The following is a 17,480-nucleotide window of genomic DNA, read 5'->3' on the forward strand; positions in this document are numbered from 1 at the left end:
TGGGTGTGCCTGCATTTGGGGTGTTTTTCTAGGGAAAATAACTATGTCCTACCATCTCTGAAAACTATACTTAGTGGCTTTGATTCATGGAAATTTGTTCTACTTGTTTTGTGGAGACAGACATATCCTGGCAGTTCCACTACTTACTTCTATTGCAACTTTTGCAGCAAGATGAAAATGCGTTCTTCCCTATGGTCTTCTTGAAGCACACCTGGAAGAAAGATGATTCCCATTAGATACAAGTAAATGGGGGGAAGCTGGTTTTTAAATATATGATTCAAACCAAATGGCATACAGCACATTAAAGAATAGTTCAAATACTTTGGCTAAGCTTGAGTTTTGTTTTAGAAAACTGCTTGAAACAAATAAGCATGAGGTTGAAAAAAGAAAAAGAAAAAAAAAAAAACACTTCGCTGCTATGGTGGAATTTGCTAAAATACAAAGGAAATGCACTATTTGCCCATTTCAGCAATAGTCAGAGAAAGCTACAAGTGGTCACCTTGATACCGCAGATGTTCACAAGCATGTAGGGTGAATACAGACATTTTTGCACCACTAGCAAAGGCTACTAAGGAGTACTTGGAACCAGCAGTAATAGGGCCTCACTGTTTAAGGTGCTAACTCCAAACCAAGGACAGCGTTTCCTTTATAGGAGGAGGTTGTGGCCAGATGTTTGCCAGAAGATGGCAGAGAGCTAAAAGTCTCCTATTGGTGCCTGAGTTTATGAGCCTGTTAAAGCATTGTCCCAAGTACCACCAGAAACCTTAAATTATGAAACATTTAAACTGATTAAGAATACCAGAATGAGGCTGGGTGCGGTGGTTCACGCCTGTAATCCCAGCACTGTGGGAGGTCGAGGCAGATGGATCACCTGAGGTCAGGAGTTCGAAAGCAGATTGGCCAACACGGTGAAAGCCTGTCTCTACGAAAAATACAAAATTAGCCAGGCATGGTGATGCATGCTTGTAATCCCAGCTACTTGGGAGGCTGAAGCAGAACTGCTTGAACCTGGGAGGCAGAGGTTGCAGAGAGCCGAGATAGCACAACTGCACTCCAGTCCTAGCAACAAGAGCGAAACTCCATCTCAAAACAACAACAACAACAAAAGAATACGTGAATTAGGGATGTGGCACTTGAAAAGGAAGAAACAACAAAAAACTTAGTTTGGAAAACAAATACCAAACAGAAAACCCATGTCCTTTTTGCATGGCACTCAGAATAGTATTATACGACATTAAGAAAAGAGTAAATGGCCGCTCCATGCTTGCTCCCTAAAAGAGTATATAAAATATTTCAGATAAATTTTATCAATTTTTAAGTTTTTCTGCTTAAATAAGCTTCAGTTAAAGAAAAACTCACTTCTTCAGCACAATTTATTCCCCAATGACACCAGATGAATGAAAACTTACTATACTATTAAAGCTTTTTGAAAGTTTAATTCATTATCGATACTATGATTTAATGATACATGGCTAAACGCTAAACAACAAATTTGGCAATATAAAATAAGTCAAAGTGATAGCTGTGACATAAATATTTTATACCATTTCAAATTCTATTTAAGATCATCAGAAGTCAAAATGATCTATTTAAGAATTGTCTACCTTTTTGAAAATGTATATTTATAATTGAAAGGGGATACAATGTGAAAATATCAATAGTATTTCATACAAACATTTTGACCAAAATGAAAAATCACCATTAGCATCATCCCAATTAAAAACTAATAATGCATTGATAAGATCACAGAGAACAAAAGTAGCCTGAAACCAGTGCTGTGAGTATTTTTAAATTTTTATTAAAACTTTTTGTCATTGTACCTGCAATTATTTTAGGCTTGACCCAATTTCTTTATTCCCTAAGCCATGATCATTTTCAAGGTGAACTACATTTTTATCTACCTCCTTTAGCACTTAGAACTGCTGTGGTAGCTGAAATGTTTTTAACAGTATAGATAGTAAAAATCTGCAATATGCCATTGATTTACTGAAAAGTGTATGCTAAATATAAGTATATCATGTCAATTAAAAAAATAAATTTCAGTCACACTGAAACCTGTAATTAGCCTTCATATGACGTCAATTTAGTTACCTATAATATTCAAATCATTTTCCAACCAAACACCTAGTAATAATTTTAAATCAGAGAAATTGTTGTATTAATATATTCCATAGACACCTTTCTGTTATTAGTTGTAGGAAGCTACAGTTTCAGTGATGATGGTTTTAACGGTTTTGATCCCACACACATGAGAAATTGATTCCACAGGCTAATCCACATATGGCTTGATACCTTAAAACTTCAATCAATTGTTGAAAATATAGTTTTGATTTACCTATATGCAATATTTGGAAACTTAAGCTTGTTAAAGCAAAAAACAGTGGGCTTAAACACTAAATGGCTTAATTTGGGGAAAGTGAAACTTGAGCAGTATTTCTCAGTAGGTCATCAGAAGTTTACCTGGTATTTTCTTACTGACCCTTTCTCTCCCTTCCCTTCTGCACCTCCACCCACCAACACACCCAGGTTCTATTTAAAAAGCAACCAATAACCCAGCAGAGTAAAATAGGGCAGTGGTGAGAAAAGTTAGTATTACCTTCCAGCCCACTCATTTATTTTAATGATTCATCACGGAAACCCCAAGTTGTTAAAATATACCTGAAATCTCATTAAATAGTAAAAATAAGCATGAAAAGATCTCTGCTTTAAAACATGTCACCAGTGATTCCCCTAACAGAAATCTATTAAGAGTGTGAAGTAAAAATACGTTTTGCTAAAAAACTTTCCTCAAAGTAATGTACTACAATCAATTATCATACGGGGAAAAAAGAGACAAGATAAACAGATTCTACTAAAATGTTACTTTTTAAAATTCTTCTATAAAAATCAAGCATAGCAAATTCATCTTAACCTCTAAAACCTGAACATAATCTCTGAAAACCGAAATAAAATCTGGTATCAAATGCAAAGTAATAATTTTGCAGTCATAAAACTCTATGCACTGAAAATATTCTACATAAATGTAAACAAAGTTTGGCTAATATAAAAGAATCTGCTTCCAGAGTATTAGTCTGAACTGCAGATAACTAACACTTGATGGATACTGATCATTATTCCATTATTTGGTTAGGGACATACAGTCTAACATTTATGTTGTAGTTGTGTACTACCATATGTACTTAAATAGCAACATTTTGTTTTAATCCTGGGTTCAAATTGACAAAGATGTGGTAAGCTAATAATATATACCCCGCTCAATGCTATGGATATGCTAATCTCTTCAACTCTTAACTTTTGTGTCTTGCTGTAGAGACTAAGAACTGAGAATTCATGCATCAAAACAAAGATTTCGTAGGAAAACTCATACGTCATATTTTCTGTGAGAAAATTTAAAGCTATTTTCAAACGTGCTTTTCCAATTATATGAGTTGCAATGATCTTTTAAATACAGGCTCTTTGCAAAGGTAGCATCTTATATGTATTTGTGACTTTAATTTTCCCTGAAAAACATTTCTTTTTTTTCTGTTGGTTTGGAATTTAACTTTCTGCTTAAAAGTATCAGTCATGGGTGGGTGCAGTGGCTCATGCCTGTAATCCCAGCACTTTGGGAGGTCGGGGTGGGAGGATTGCTTGAACCCAGGAATTTGAGACCAGCCTGGGCTGTTGTGAGACTCCATCTCTACAAAAAAAATTAAAAAATTAGCTGAGCGTAGTGGTGTGTGCCTATATTCCCAGCTTCTCCAGAGGCTAAGGCAAGAGAATCACTTGAGCCCAGGAGTTTGAGGTTACAGCAAGCCATGACTGTGCTACTATACTCCAGCCTGAGTGACAGAGCGAGGTCCTATCTTTATTTAAAATATATATATATATATATGTGTGTGTGTCACTTATTCCAGGACTTGAATTAATAAAGTGTCTTGGTTAAAACTCACAAGCATCAAATGCAAACTCAGCAAATAGTTACTGAGTACTTACCATGTACTAAGCACATCATGTACTTGTTTTCAAATATGCACAATTCTACAAATAACTAGATAAGTATATATTAAAAATTCAATATATCATTGTAAGGTTATATTCCACATTATATAACACAATTACAAGATTTTTGTTTGTGTGAGAAGTTGAGTGGTTTAATTCCACTGACAAATAAAGTACTAACCCTCTTTCAATTTTTTAATGCTATTAATTCCATGAATAATTTCAAACTATAAAAGCAGCAATGAATTTGTTCTACTGAATACTACAAATATTTTTAATTTGCCAACAGTCACAAATGTGGCAGCATATTTATGAATCAACAGAAAGTTTTACACCAGAAAATCATCTCAACACTCATTTAAAGTATCGCATTACCCTTTTAACTAGGTCTCCATGCTACCATACAATCTTGTTGCCACCACACCATTCTCCTTAAGCTAATCACAAATAATCTTTCCAAAATGGAAATGTGACCATAAAATGACATGCTCAAAAACCTTAAATCATTCTAAGGGTAAAATCCAAGGCACTACACATGGCAATTAAGACTCATTTCCTGGCCCCTTCGTTTCTCTTCACTACAGCCACATTTGGCCTTCTCCCACTTCAATCCCTTTTCTCCAACTTCCCCAGACTCTACTTTGTAGCAAATACCAAACACCCACACTCCCGGAGCTGTTTTAGACTCTTATAACTTCACACTTTTATCTCACCTCCATCAGCCTTCTCTCTTTGTTCACCTAATGAACTTTTGTTAAAATTTCTGCTCATGAATCACCATTTCTGTGAAGGCTTTCCCTGAACTCCTCCTAAGCATGACTTCCTTTATACTCTGTAAAGCAGAATTATAATTGTTTCACTGTAGTCACATGTTCTGCTTCTCCATGGGGCTGTGAAAATCTGAAAACTGGGCGCTGTGCCGTTATTTTCCTGAAAGCTGTCTCAGAACCCGACACACAGTAGACAAACTAGGTTTTTCTGGAACTGAAGTGAAAATCTGGGGGACACAGAAAGTTGCTTTCTTCTGCCTTGAAAGTGACACTGGCTTCACTTAACACAGGTTCTGAGCAACAAGTGTCAGGCAGCACTGTACTTGATACTAATGATTTCCCATTATTCCTGAAGTCTAAACTAAATCAAGCAGCAAGTATATCTGGACACATTTTATTATGTTCTCTTTCAAATACTGATTCTGCATTGTTGACAGAAGCAGAATTTATGGGAAATAATAAAATTTTTCATATAGGTATGTGTTTATTTTAACCTACCAATACAAGAGAAGTAACACTGATTAAAGAGATGGGAGAAACAGAATAAGCAATTGAATTCTAGGCCAAAGTGAGTTTTATGGCCTAAGAGAATATTTGTAAATTTCATAAATTTTGAAAATCACCTGCAGTTTCTTATTCTGTTTGACCTATTATCATCCTAGTTAATCTGAGAAGTGGAAGTAGGATGAGAAGCCAATTCCCTCACCATCAATCTAGAGAGCCCATTCCACCTTTAGTAATTAGGTTTTTATTTAACAGAGAAGAAAAAAAGGCATTTTTAAATATAAATACTTTCTGCCAACAATTATTCTTTTTATAAAAGTTTGACAAGATGAATAATGTATTTCCTTCTCAAAGATGGCATTTCTCCAGAAGCCTTCCACCTTCTTGAAATGGGCTGTAAACCAGCTCAGTGGGAGAAAACTAGGATCCCTGATCCATTCGGATATGAATACCCAAGCAGAGAAGTCAAGGTGTGTTCAGAATAACAGGTGAAAGGAAGGCTGATACCATTGTTGAACCACTTTTCTTTTACAGAATACAAAATATAAAGAATATCAGCATCATAGAGTAAGTGACAGCAAGACTAAAACCCAGGTCTTCCAACTCCATATTCACATGGCATTCCATCGTACTTCACTGCAGGCACAGGATACAACATAAGTAAAAGAAACCTCCATTTTCCAGTCTTTGAGTTTTAGGATTAAATAAAAATGTTTAATAATTATTAATATTTAAATGATATATATAAAAAACACAGTATATGTTTTATATGCTTGTGGAATATAAATGTCACTATAAATTAATATATTAATCACGTACAATATTTAATAATGCCTCCTCGTTTGTAAAACCAAGACATCAGTAATATAAGTAACTGAATATCATAATAGTGAAATACTTAAATTGTTTTGTTTGAATCTCTTCTGATTCCTCCCAGAGTCCAACACAATCATCACTCATCGGAAGATATAGCCCTTATTCTTTACCCCTAAGCGCTGGACAGGCACCTTTTTGATAGAATAATAGCTCTTAAGAACTAGGACTGGAGGGGGGAAGAAAAAACAATATTGAAGAGTCACATGCCAACAAAGGTTTGGAGTAGAAAGTGAAGAAGTCAGTCATATAGCCATATTCAATCTAGCTCAAAAATTTACTACTGTTACCATCAAGCAAAGTCAAGGTTCTCTTGACAAAACAATCTATAGCATTTCTGTGTACTGATCACATGTAGGATATATTTATACAAGTAATTATTTAATGTCAATATCTCCACTGGATATTAAGTTCCATGGAGACACTTGACTAGGTCTGTTTTGCTTACCATTGTATCTCTAGCACTCAGCAAACAGAAAGTGTTCAATAAATGTGTGTTGAGTCAATGAACCATAAAATCCTTTAGCAATGGCCGTGACAATTTCTTCCTAATTCATTCAAGAGTTTTACTATTATCAGACATAAAAAAATACTTCTTCCTATCACTCATTACTATTTACTCTCATAGGCAGAATTTTATGTACAGATTGTATTACCATGTAAATATAATAGGTGGCATCTCATTCTATTCAAAATGTCACCCCTCAATCTAAGGAAAATCGTCTGCCCTGCTGAGGGATTTAGAAACTATGTTCCATGCCATGGGAAAGCATCTTCCCCAATCTGACTGGAGTCTACAAGAATGTTTAATTCAAAAATAGTCACGTCTATGACCTGGAAGGAGTCCACTGGCTTAATCATTATACTGGAATTTTTTATTGGACAGAAACATTATCTTGCTACCCTACACTAGCTTCTATGCCAACATTTAACTCAGACTGAGTTTGTGCAGGGTAATTATAAATATACACACGAAAATGAGTTTAAAATAAGATGACTAACATATTCTTAACTATATTGGTTAAGAACACTCAAACATGTTTTAATAACTTAATCCATATTAACTACAAAAGTTATTGAGAAGTTTCCCTCTCTAAGTGGGAGACACATACCACATTTTCAGGTAATTTTGAAACAGAAATAGCAGTGTTACTCTAACATACAAATATTCTCAACGTCCTATTTGAAGTACAGCAACACAAGCAAACATGGGTGGCATTCCCTTGATGAGTTGAAATAAATGTCCCTGAGTCTAAGGTTCTGGATTTAGTCACTTCTAATGAAAAATGAAAAGGCCATAATCTCACAATTCAATTTGATTTATCCATGAGGGAAAGTATCTAAAAAAAAAAAAAAAAAAAAAAAGCAAAATCCTAGCATCTCAGGAGGTGAAAGACTATCAGACAAACATTTGGGAGAAGAAAGAGGAATTTCCATAGGGGACTGAAGAGCTGGAAATGTATCAACGTTAGATACAGTTGATGTTTTTAATATTCATTTTATATCAGTGAAAAAGCACTTTGCAGTAACAGACCTTTTTCTTCTTCTTCTTTTTCTTCTTCTTTTAAGATGGAGTTTCACTCTTGTTGCCCAGGCTGGAGGGCAATGGCGCGATTTCGGCTCACTGCAACCTCCACCTCCCAGGTTCAAGCAATTCTCCTGCCTCACTCTCCCAGGTAGCTGGAATTGCAGGCGCACGCCACCATGCTTGGCTAATTTTTGTGTTTTTAGTAGAGATGGGGTTTCACCATGTTGGCCAGGCTGGTCTTGAACCTGACATCAGGTGATTCACCCACCTCAGCCTCCCAAAGTGCTGGGATTATAGGCGTGTCACTGTGCCCGGCCTACAGTAACAGACTTTTTAAATGGTGTTAGGAAGTGTGAGGTGAAGCCAGTATTAGAAACTGTCCTTTAACATCCAAATCAACAAAACCATGTTTTAAAGCTGTATCAGACCAGGCACAATGGCTCATGCCTGTAATCCCAGAACTTTGGGAGGCCAAGGTTGGTGGATTGCTTGAGTCCAGGAGTTTAAGACCAGCCTGGGTAACACAGCAAAACCCCATCTCTCCAAAGTACAAATAATTAGCTGGGTGTGGTAGCGCATGCCTGTTGTCCCGCCTATTTGGAAGGCTGAGGTGGGAGGATCTCTTGAGCCTGGGAGTTGGAGGTTGCAGTGAGCCGAAATCACGCCACTACACTCCAGCCTGGGGGACAGAGACCCTGTCTCAGAAAAAAATACATTTAAAATAAAATAAAAGCTGCATCAGTTAATATATTTATTGATACTGCTCTCATCTCCAACATTCTACATGAATACAGATATGTATTCGAAGTATTCAGTAAAAGTATATTTTCTTCTATTTATTTATTGAAGTTCTTTTTCCAGTCACTATACATATTTTTAATAATCTTCTGATTTGCCAATAGTTTAAGACATGTGCTGACAGTTTACAAAGGCAACATCAGAAAAACTGGACAGAGTCTAGAGATCTTTAATGCTAAATTTTAAAAAGCTCAGAAGCCCAGTTTAGACCAGGGCTGAGTAAATCTGGGGCTAATAGATGTGGTAATGAGAGCTGTATCACTATTTTTAAATATCACAAGGGGCATATTATTAGCTACCCACTATTATAAGAAAAAGAGTCAGTCTGTTAATAACAGACGGGGATTTTTTTTTAATCCTGAAGATATTTAGGATTGAAACTGTTAAATAAAGAAAAGGTATACACGGACAACTGTGCATAATTTCTAGTTTCTAGAAGGTCTACTATTGTCCAAAGTTTCTGCAGAGAAAGCACGGGCTTTCCCATATCAACAGCTTGAAGTTTCCTGACTGGAACAAGCACTGTGACTTTTATCTATTTAGTGGCCTTGTCTATCTCTTTATCAACTGGTTTTTCAAGGAGACATTCCAATGATACAAATATTTTGTCTAATGAAGCACAGACCCTATAGCCAGAGTATTCCTTACAAACTACCCAAAGCTGCATTCCGCATCCTCACCATCTCTTAAAGTAATATAACACTTTGCAAACAGTGTGTTCAAACAGAGTAAAGTTACTTAGGAGTTAGTTAATTCCCCCTTGCATCTCTCTCCAGCACATATATGCACCATATCTGGGATTATTAGTCTCGGTACTGGATTAATCAGCATTCACAATTAACAAACAGCCTGAATCATTTTAGAGAGAATTTATAACTCAAACTACTAAAACTAGGCATATAATATCCTATATTTTCTATAATAGTTGTTCAATTGATCTTGACAGAATTGAAGTATCCCATTATCCTGTTGCATTACCCTTGTTAAATGCACCCACCTTGTTTCCAAACTTCACTTGCAAGAATTAAATTTAAAATGTCAGATAAACTACATCATATTTTTTGGAGTAAATGCCTGCTGGGGTACAATGTGCTACCTCTCCCAGGAGTACTTGTATGTTACAAGAGAACAACAGGTGATAGTGAAATTTCAACCATCTGTACAGTAGATGCAAAGAATAGTTTGTGAATTAAAAAAGGACTTTTCTAAAGTCTCCAAAATGTAGACTGAAAGCTGCTACCCAATTGGCTAATACATACAGTTAGCTTTGCTTTGAAGTATTAGAATATTCTATCACATTTCATCATAATACAAAAAGCTTGAAAACTATGTACATCTTTTGATTCAACAATAGCATTTTTAAGGATTAACCCTGGAAGTTATCAAAAATCTTTACTGCAGTCTTTCCCCCAATTAAAAACAATCAAAATATCCTATAAAAAGGGATCTCTTATGATTAAATGATCAAAAAATATAACGAATATACATTGGCATGGGAAAATGTTTACACTACTGCATGACTGCATGAAATGAATATATAAAAACTATTATGAAATGAGTATCACATAATATGAGAGAAAGAGTACATGCATACAGGTAAACATAAATGATCATCTGAGGTAGAACTGGGAACAATTTTGTTTTCCTCTTTGTGCTTCATTTTATTCTTCAAGTTGTCTTCATTGAATGTGTTTCAACTTCAATTAAAAGAAGCTATAACATTTTTCTTAACTTTAGGGAAGGAGGCCAAATTGTTTGATATAACAAACTACTTCCCAATTACTGAAGGCTTCCTCCCTTCCAGAACCTTGCAAGTGGTTTTCAAATTATTATAACTACTATTGCTATAAGGAAACTTATTTAAAAACTAATCAACAAGGGTTAAAACTAATGGTGCCACAGCGATTCAATACATTATCATTTGGTTTGCAAATATTGTTTGTTTAAGTAATATATGCACTAAAAGTAATTCTCAATCTTAAAATGTACTTGTTTATTAAATAATTATAAAATGATCAAGGTCTATACATATATAAGGAATCTGAGGCTGTACTTTGACAGTGTGTTAGAAACTAAAATTATTTTGGTACTTACAGTTTTGAAACGGAACATGAAGAGGTAAAATATAAACTCAAAGTTTTAAAGTTCAAGTAAAATGCCAAAATGTTATGCTTTGATAATTAGACATGGGTCTTGAAATAAGGGGAAATATTTAATTAGGGTGAATGAAATTGAAAAGGACTTCTAGTTGCACACTTAATTTCTGAAGTGTCTTGTATTAAGAAAGCTGGAGGCTGGGCGCAGTGGCTTACACCTGTAATCCCAGCACTTTGAGAGGTCGAGGCGGGTGGATCACAGGGTCAGGAGATCAAGACCATCTTGGCTAACACAGTGAAACCTTGTCTCTACTAAAAATACAAAAAAATTAGCCGGGTGTGGTGGCCGGCACCTGTAGTTCCAGCTACTCGGGAGGCTGAGGCAGAAGAGTGGCATGAACCCAGGAGGTGGAGCTTTCAGTGAGCCCAGATGGTGCCACTGCACTCCAGTCTGGGTGACAGTGAGAGACTCTGTCAAGGGAAGGGGAGGGGAAGGGGAGGGGAGGGAACTGGAAAATGTTATTGTATAATCATCCATATATATTGCACATGTTAAAAAACAAAGCGAGGACTGATTGGATAGTCAACCAAAAGAGAAAGAGATTTGCATTTTAAAAGACTTCTCATAACCACTCAGATTTGTCCTATATTTATATACATGCAATATGTGAATGGATAATCAATAAATATTAACCAATGGCAACTCAGACTTAGTAGAGAAATATTTTTAAAGGGACTCTCCAAGCTCTAGTACTTTTTACAGTCTAAACATGTTTCATTTTCAAGTAATATGAAATAACTCTGTTCCTGGAATTGTTTTCCAACGCAACCATTTCATCACATTCCATTTTTTAAAACACCCATTCCAAAAAACCTAACTTACAAATCTAGTGAGAAATCAAACTACTAAAAGTATACAAATGATTAACAAGTTCTTTCCAGAAAACAAAAAAAAACTAATAAAATATGAAATATATAAATGCAAAAACTGAAGGTAACCTTATTTTATCTATTTAAATGGGTATGAAGACTATACCTATTGACATATAACTTTCCATATTTTAAAATAAGCACAAACTTGATATGAAAAAGAAATCCTAATCTTAGGAAAGCACCATGTGGCATTTTTTAACTTTACTACCACTTTGTTGACTCTTTGTCCCAGAGCAGATCACCTCCAACATTAGTACTCTGACCTTCTAGAGAACTGACAGATAAAGTTTATAGTGAGAAAAAATGAGCTTTTATGGGTTTCCAAAAGGGAATTCTCATGACACTAAAAGCCATATAATAATATTGATTTGATAACCAATTTTTTTACTGCCCAATTATAGACTTAACATTTCTAGAAAAATATCCAAGTGAAATTTGACATAAAATACAGTAAAAAATAGTCTTGAGCTCATGACAAACAGTCTAGAATCTCTTTACAAACTTTAAAAATACATATAAAACGATTTTTAAAATCAGGTCTTCTTTAAAGTGTTGAGAATCCCAAGATTTACCTTTTACCTTGGGCCTGACTGACCCTCCTCCTGATACATTTGTCAAAAATCAATTCAGTTATAGCTTGCACCTTTCTGAGAAAATAATTTCCAGGCCTGTTTCTAGTTTCCTTCCATCCTAAAGGCAAACGTACAACGTACAGAAACAAGGATTATTTTCTTGTAAAACCATCTTCAAAAATCAATTAGAATACTCAAAATATTCTATTCTCACAAATGAAAATAAGTTGCTTACTGGAATGACAGTCTTCCATTTCACTGCCTTAAAAATTAAGCTGGCATGGATAATAAAAGTGTTTTCTGACTGGATATGCTTGGCATTCAAATGTTTTTAAAACAAATACTAATCCATAATTAGATTTCACAGGCACAATCTATAGAAAATAGAATTCTTTTTTATTTTCTGAGAGAAATATTAATGATTTGTTATCATAAAAGTTATAATAACAATGCCATGGTTTGGATAAACTTATAAACAAACCTGTACGTGAATGTTTTCTATCCTTTTCAGCCTAATCTCTACCATTAATTCATTCAACAAATACTTACTGTGCCTACTAAGTGCCTGTTCATCATTGTTCTGCATGCTTGGGGACAAATTAGGTAACAAAGCAAATGGTACTCTTATCACAAACAATTTCTTTCTAATTGGTGTAAAAAGACCATCATCAAGTTAAATGTATGTCAGATGAGGGCACCTATAAAGAAAAATAACACAGGATAACAGAGGATAGGGGCTACTGAGAGCTGGTGTGAGGAGGTAATTGATACAGCGTTGTGAGAAAACATCTTGCTGATAATGAGATGACATCTGAACAGAAATCAGAAGAAGGGGCGAGGGGATTGGGGAGTATGTAGATCTGGATCTAAGCAACAGGCACAGCAAGACCCTGATAGGCATATGCTTGGTATGTGCAAAGAGGAGGAAGCTCTGTGTGACCACAAAACATAAACAAATTTGCTTTATTCAACAAGCATTTATTATTACATTCTAAAAATTAAACTGTTTTGTGATATTATGATGACCCAAATACAGTCTTGGGTCTCAGGCCTCGATATAACTTCAATACAGAATGATAAATGTAGAACATTTGAGCAGGGTCTCAAAGAGGGACCAATAGCAAGTTATACGAATAGTTCAAGAAGGTGAACCAAGAGCCCAGGAAATACAGACTTGAGGAAATGTGGCAGACATTACTGGCTCACGTAACTATTCAAATTCTCCTTTTGCTTCCTTCTAGAATTCAAGCTGAAATATTTGAAATATTTGATCGCCCAGGTGCAGCGAGTGGGAGCATGTTCCACAATCCACCAAAATGGTAAGGCTGGAAGGAAGGCTCAAAATTGGAAAGCACCTTCTATTGGGAGCCAGAACACTGCTGCACACCTCTAAGCAAATCAGCAGGCCACAGGGCATCTGACTCACACCAGGCCTCTGGTATCAGACCCTCCTTCCAAGCTCTGCTGCCTCCAGCCTCCCTTATCATCTTCAACAGGAGCTATTCATCAGCCTTCTAACTGATCTCCCTACCTGTAGCTACATTTAACGTCTTCCATTCTTCCTCTGAAATTTATAGATACCTTGATGTCACTTTTCCACTCAAAAACCTATACTTTTTCTATGAAATAAAGAAAATTATTTAACAAGAAATAAGACCCCTTACAATTTGGTTCCAAGCTCCATTCTAGCCTCAATTTCTGTCACTCCCACAGACACACTATTACTCTAAATACTAAAGAAACCATTCTATTTCATCAAACACTCCATACACATTCCTATCTGCGAGTACTGCTCCTGCTATTTCTCCTCTCTGAAACCTTTTGCCTTCATGACCTGTCAAATTCCTACATATAGTTCAAGACGTCATTCAAATTTCATGTCATCCGTGAAGACTTAGTCAATTACTCACCCATATTGAGCTAGTCAGAAGTAATTACGCCTTCCTCTGTAGTGCCCTAAATTTTGCTTTTACCCCATTTAGAGCAGTCACCACAATCCCTCTTATACTATAGTTATACAGTATATGTGTGTGTGTCTCCCAACCAGATCTCAATTTCTTGGCAGCAACGTTTATGTACAATTCATGTTTGTAACTACTCATAACCCAGCAAAGTGCCTTGTATACAATATTCAGTTAATGCATTCTGAATTCTCATCAACAGGCTATAATTAAGTCACTATCTTATGAGGAATAAAACAAAGGAGGTATTCCTGAATTTGAAAATTACAGTGTCATCACAAATTGAATTGTTCAGGTATTACTATGGTATTCAGATCTTCAAGTAAATCCTAAATCACGGCCAATATCATTGAATAGAAAGATAAAGACAGTAAAAAATAAAGTGTGAGTGTTTATTGGACAGCATGAAATACAGAGGAATGGAGAAATGCAAAGCATAAAGCTACCCATATTAGAAGCATTATCAAGGGATACTTATTTAACAAACATTTACTAAGTGCATATTGTGAGTCAGATACTATACTGATCAGTGACAATAAAGGTGAAAATAGTGAGGGACGGCTGATATTTTACATGCACTTTTTTAAGTGCAAAGTGTTGACCTTTATTACTTCCAAAAGTATGAGCAAAAGATCTGCTTAACGGCCAAATAAAACTACCAATACCCAATTCTGAGTTCAAATCTAGGAAACTATTTTGCCTACATTGTCATTATGTAAGAACCCTTCTCCTAGGACTGCTTTTGAATGTTAAAAGAGCTTTCTTTATTCCTAGTGACTATAAACTGCTCAGATAGAAAATTTGAGTTCCAGACACTTGAATACATTCCCTGCTTTGAATTAAGTTCTATCCATGCACAGACTGTTTTAGTAATTAAGGTACCAACAATCCTGCCATCATGAATGAAGAGAGAGGAGTTTATTAAAATAGGGTTATATGGGGGATGTTGTATGGGAGATAGTAGATAGTTGTTCATTTTGTCCTCTGAGGTTAAAATAACAGAAACTGAATGGAAATACAATAAAGAGAATTTAAGTCAGACATTGGAGGAGTTGTAAGTTACTGATTCCTACCAAGTCTGAGCCATTCCTTCTGCAGATTTTGAATGAAGATGTAGTCTGCATCCTTCTAAGACAGTCAAGGGCACAACAAGCAGATGTAAAGATGACCTCTTAAGATTTCCTTTGGACATGAAATTCTATCGTACATAACCATTTGCTTGTGAATTAAAAAGTATAAAGCTGTCCCTCTAAGAATTTAAAAACTCAAATGTCAACTAATGCAAAATCTGATTTAATATGTCCTTAGCCATATGATGCTTCTATAAATCAGCATCAGTAATATAATCAAATCACCTGTTTGCCTTTTGAATAAATTCCGATTGCCTATTTCTTTAAAAACTAAGATCCTAACATATGAGTACTATAAAATATCTTTGTTTAAACAATAGTCTATGCATAGAGTTAAAAGCAATCATATTTCTTACTTACTCATGGAATACTCAGCCCCCAAAAAACATTGGTACTAAACCATTTTGAGGACTTCCCTTTTTTTCAAAACAACTTGGACATTATTACACTGATGTCCCCTTAGCAATAACAAGCAATTCTACAAAATTTAGTCCACAAACCCTCACAAAATTAAAAATATTACAATATCCTTTAAATGTATAAATGATTTATACCCACAATATTAACAAATATATTTCTTAATATTCATTCATTCATTCAAGAAGGGATTATTGAGGTTCAACATGTAGGCACTATGCTAAGCGTAAAGATACCAAGATGACCCAATTACAGTTCCTGTCCTCAGACACGGAAACATAACAATACCAACACATATGCACTAACTGTTCAAAAGACAATCAATAGCAAGTTACTACATAAACCAAGTATCCAGAGAGTTTCAAAAGTCCAAACAACTAACTGTACAAAGGAATTAAGGAATTACAGCAGATAACTTTAGGATGGCTCATTCAACACTCATTCTAATTCCCATTCTCCCTGCCTTCCTCTAAAAGAGGCTAGAAAGCAAAAACACTCATTACTTCACTCTAGAGGTGGTTATATAGGACACACTTTTGACCAATGAGAACTAGACAGAAGTCCCTGTGAATAAACATCCCTTTCTAAAGAAAAAGAGAAAGTATCCATGGGAAGAAAGTCTCTGAGCTCTCCCTTTGTTCTTCCTGCTTGAAAGTGAAATAAGAGGCAAAAGTAACATGCTAAGGATGGTGGGGAAGTTAGACACTACCTGGATCCCTGATAGTATCAGTTACCTGTGAACTAACTGCCTTCTGATTCTTATGAGACAAATAAAACCCTAACTCATTTAAATCAATGTCAGTAAGATTTTCTACTACTTGGAGCCAGAGGCATTTTTACCATTAAAATAGGAGATACTTGAGTTAGACTCTCTATGGTTCCTCTTTTCTTAAGCTGTAATCCAGTCCTTCCTAGTTAGAAAAAAACAAAAGAATTTTGAATTTACACTTCTACGATTTTCTGTAATCTGAATTCCTTCTATAAACATGGTCAAATTCCTCCATAAAAATCCATTTGTTGCATAGTTATTACAAGATTTTTATTTTCTTAAGTGGAACCTTCAATCCCTCAAATCTATTAAAATGACATTTTTCTATAGTATGGTATATATCATTCATATATATAACACACATATATAAGTAAATAGCTGAAGGTTAGGAAGAAAGAAGAAAAGAAGGAGAATGGGGGAGAGAAAAAGGGAAGGTATCTAATTTGTGTGAAAGTGTAAACTATGCTTTTCAATTTTGTGAGCACCTTAGAAAGTGGCTTAAGAATAAATGAAAGGCTGGGTGCGGTGACTCACGCCTGTAATCCCAGCACTTTGGGAGTCTGAGGCGGGCGGATCACCTGACGTTAGGAGTTCGAGAAAAGCCTGATCAACATGGAGAAACCCTGTCTCTACTAAAAATACAAAATTAGCCAGGCATGCTGGCATGTGCCTATAATTCCAGCTACTCAGGAGGCTGAGGCAAGAGAATCACTTGAACCTGGGAGGTGGAGGTTGTGGTGAGCCAAGATGGCGCCATTGCACTCCAGCTCTGATAACAGAGCAAGACTCCATTCAAAATAAATAAATAAATAAATAAAATGAGAGATTATAAAACAACAGTATTTTTTAAATAGGAAAGACTCCCACACATACACTTGAAATCAACGATTCTGTTTTAGAAAACTTTTTGAATTTGAAAAATGTATATCCCAACAAATACTTTGTGTCTAATTTACCACTAGCATTATTGTATTATTTAATAATCCATCTATCTCTAGTCATCTCCCTAAGGTAATAACAACACAATAATCATTCTCTATGTACGTTTCTCTTGGACAAATTTTAAATGTGTACTATTCTTGGGATAATTTATATTGTATAGTGCTGAAAAGATTCATTAATTTCAATCGCCATCAACTCCATACACC

The 17,480-nt window shown here is 35.4% G+C and overlaps 1 protein-coding gene across 2 annotated transcripts in view; it reads right to left on the reverse strand.

The window, feature by feature from the left end:
* GTDC1 (glycosyltransferase like domain containing 1) overlaps positions 1-17,480 on the reverse strand; it is a 383,166-nt gene that overhangs the window by 263,736 nt on the left and 101,950 nt on the right. The window contains exon 2 of one of the 2 annotated variants that reach the window (XM_025405483.1): positions 148-211. The exons of the other annotated variant lie outside the window; for it this stretch is intronic. The gene's annotated coding sequence lies outside the window, so the exon portion shown is untranslated. The remainder of the gene's footprint in view (positions 1-147; positions 212-17,480) is intronic. 2 annotated transcript variants of the gene reach the window in all.

Source organism: Theropithecus gelada, chromosome 12, assembly GCF_003255815.1.
Source record: "Theropithecus gelada isolate Dixy chromosome 12, Tgel_1.0, whole genome shotgun sequence".
In the NCBI taxonomy this organism is placed as follows: Eukaryota; Metazoa; Chordata; class Mammalia; order Primates; family Cercopithecidae; genus Theropithecus; species Theropithecus gelada.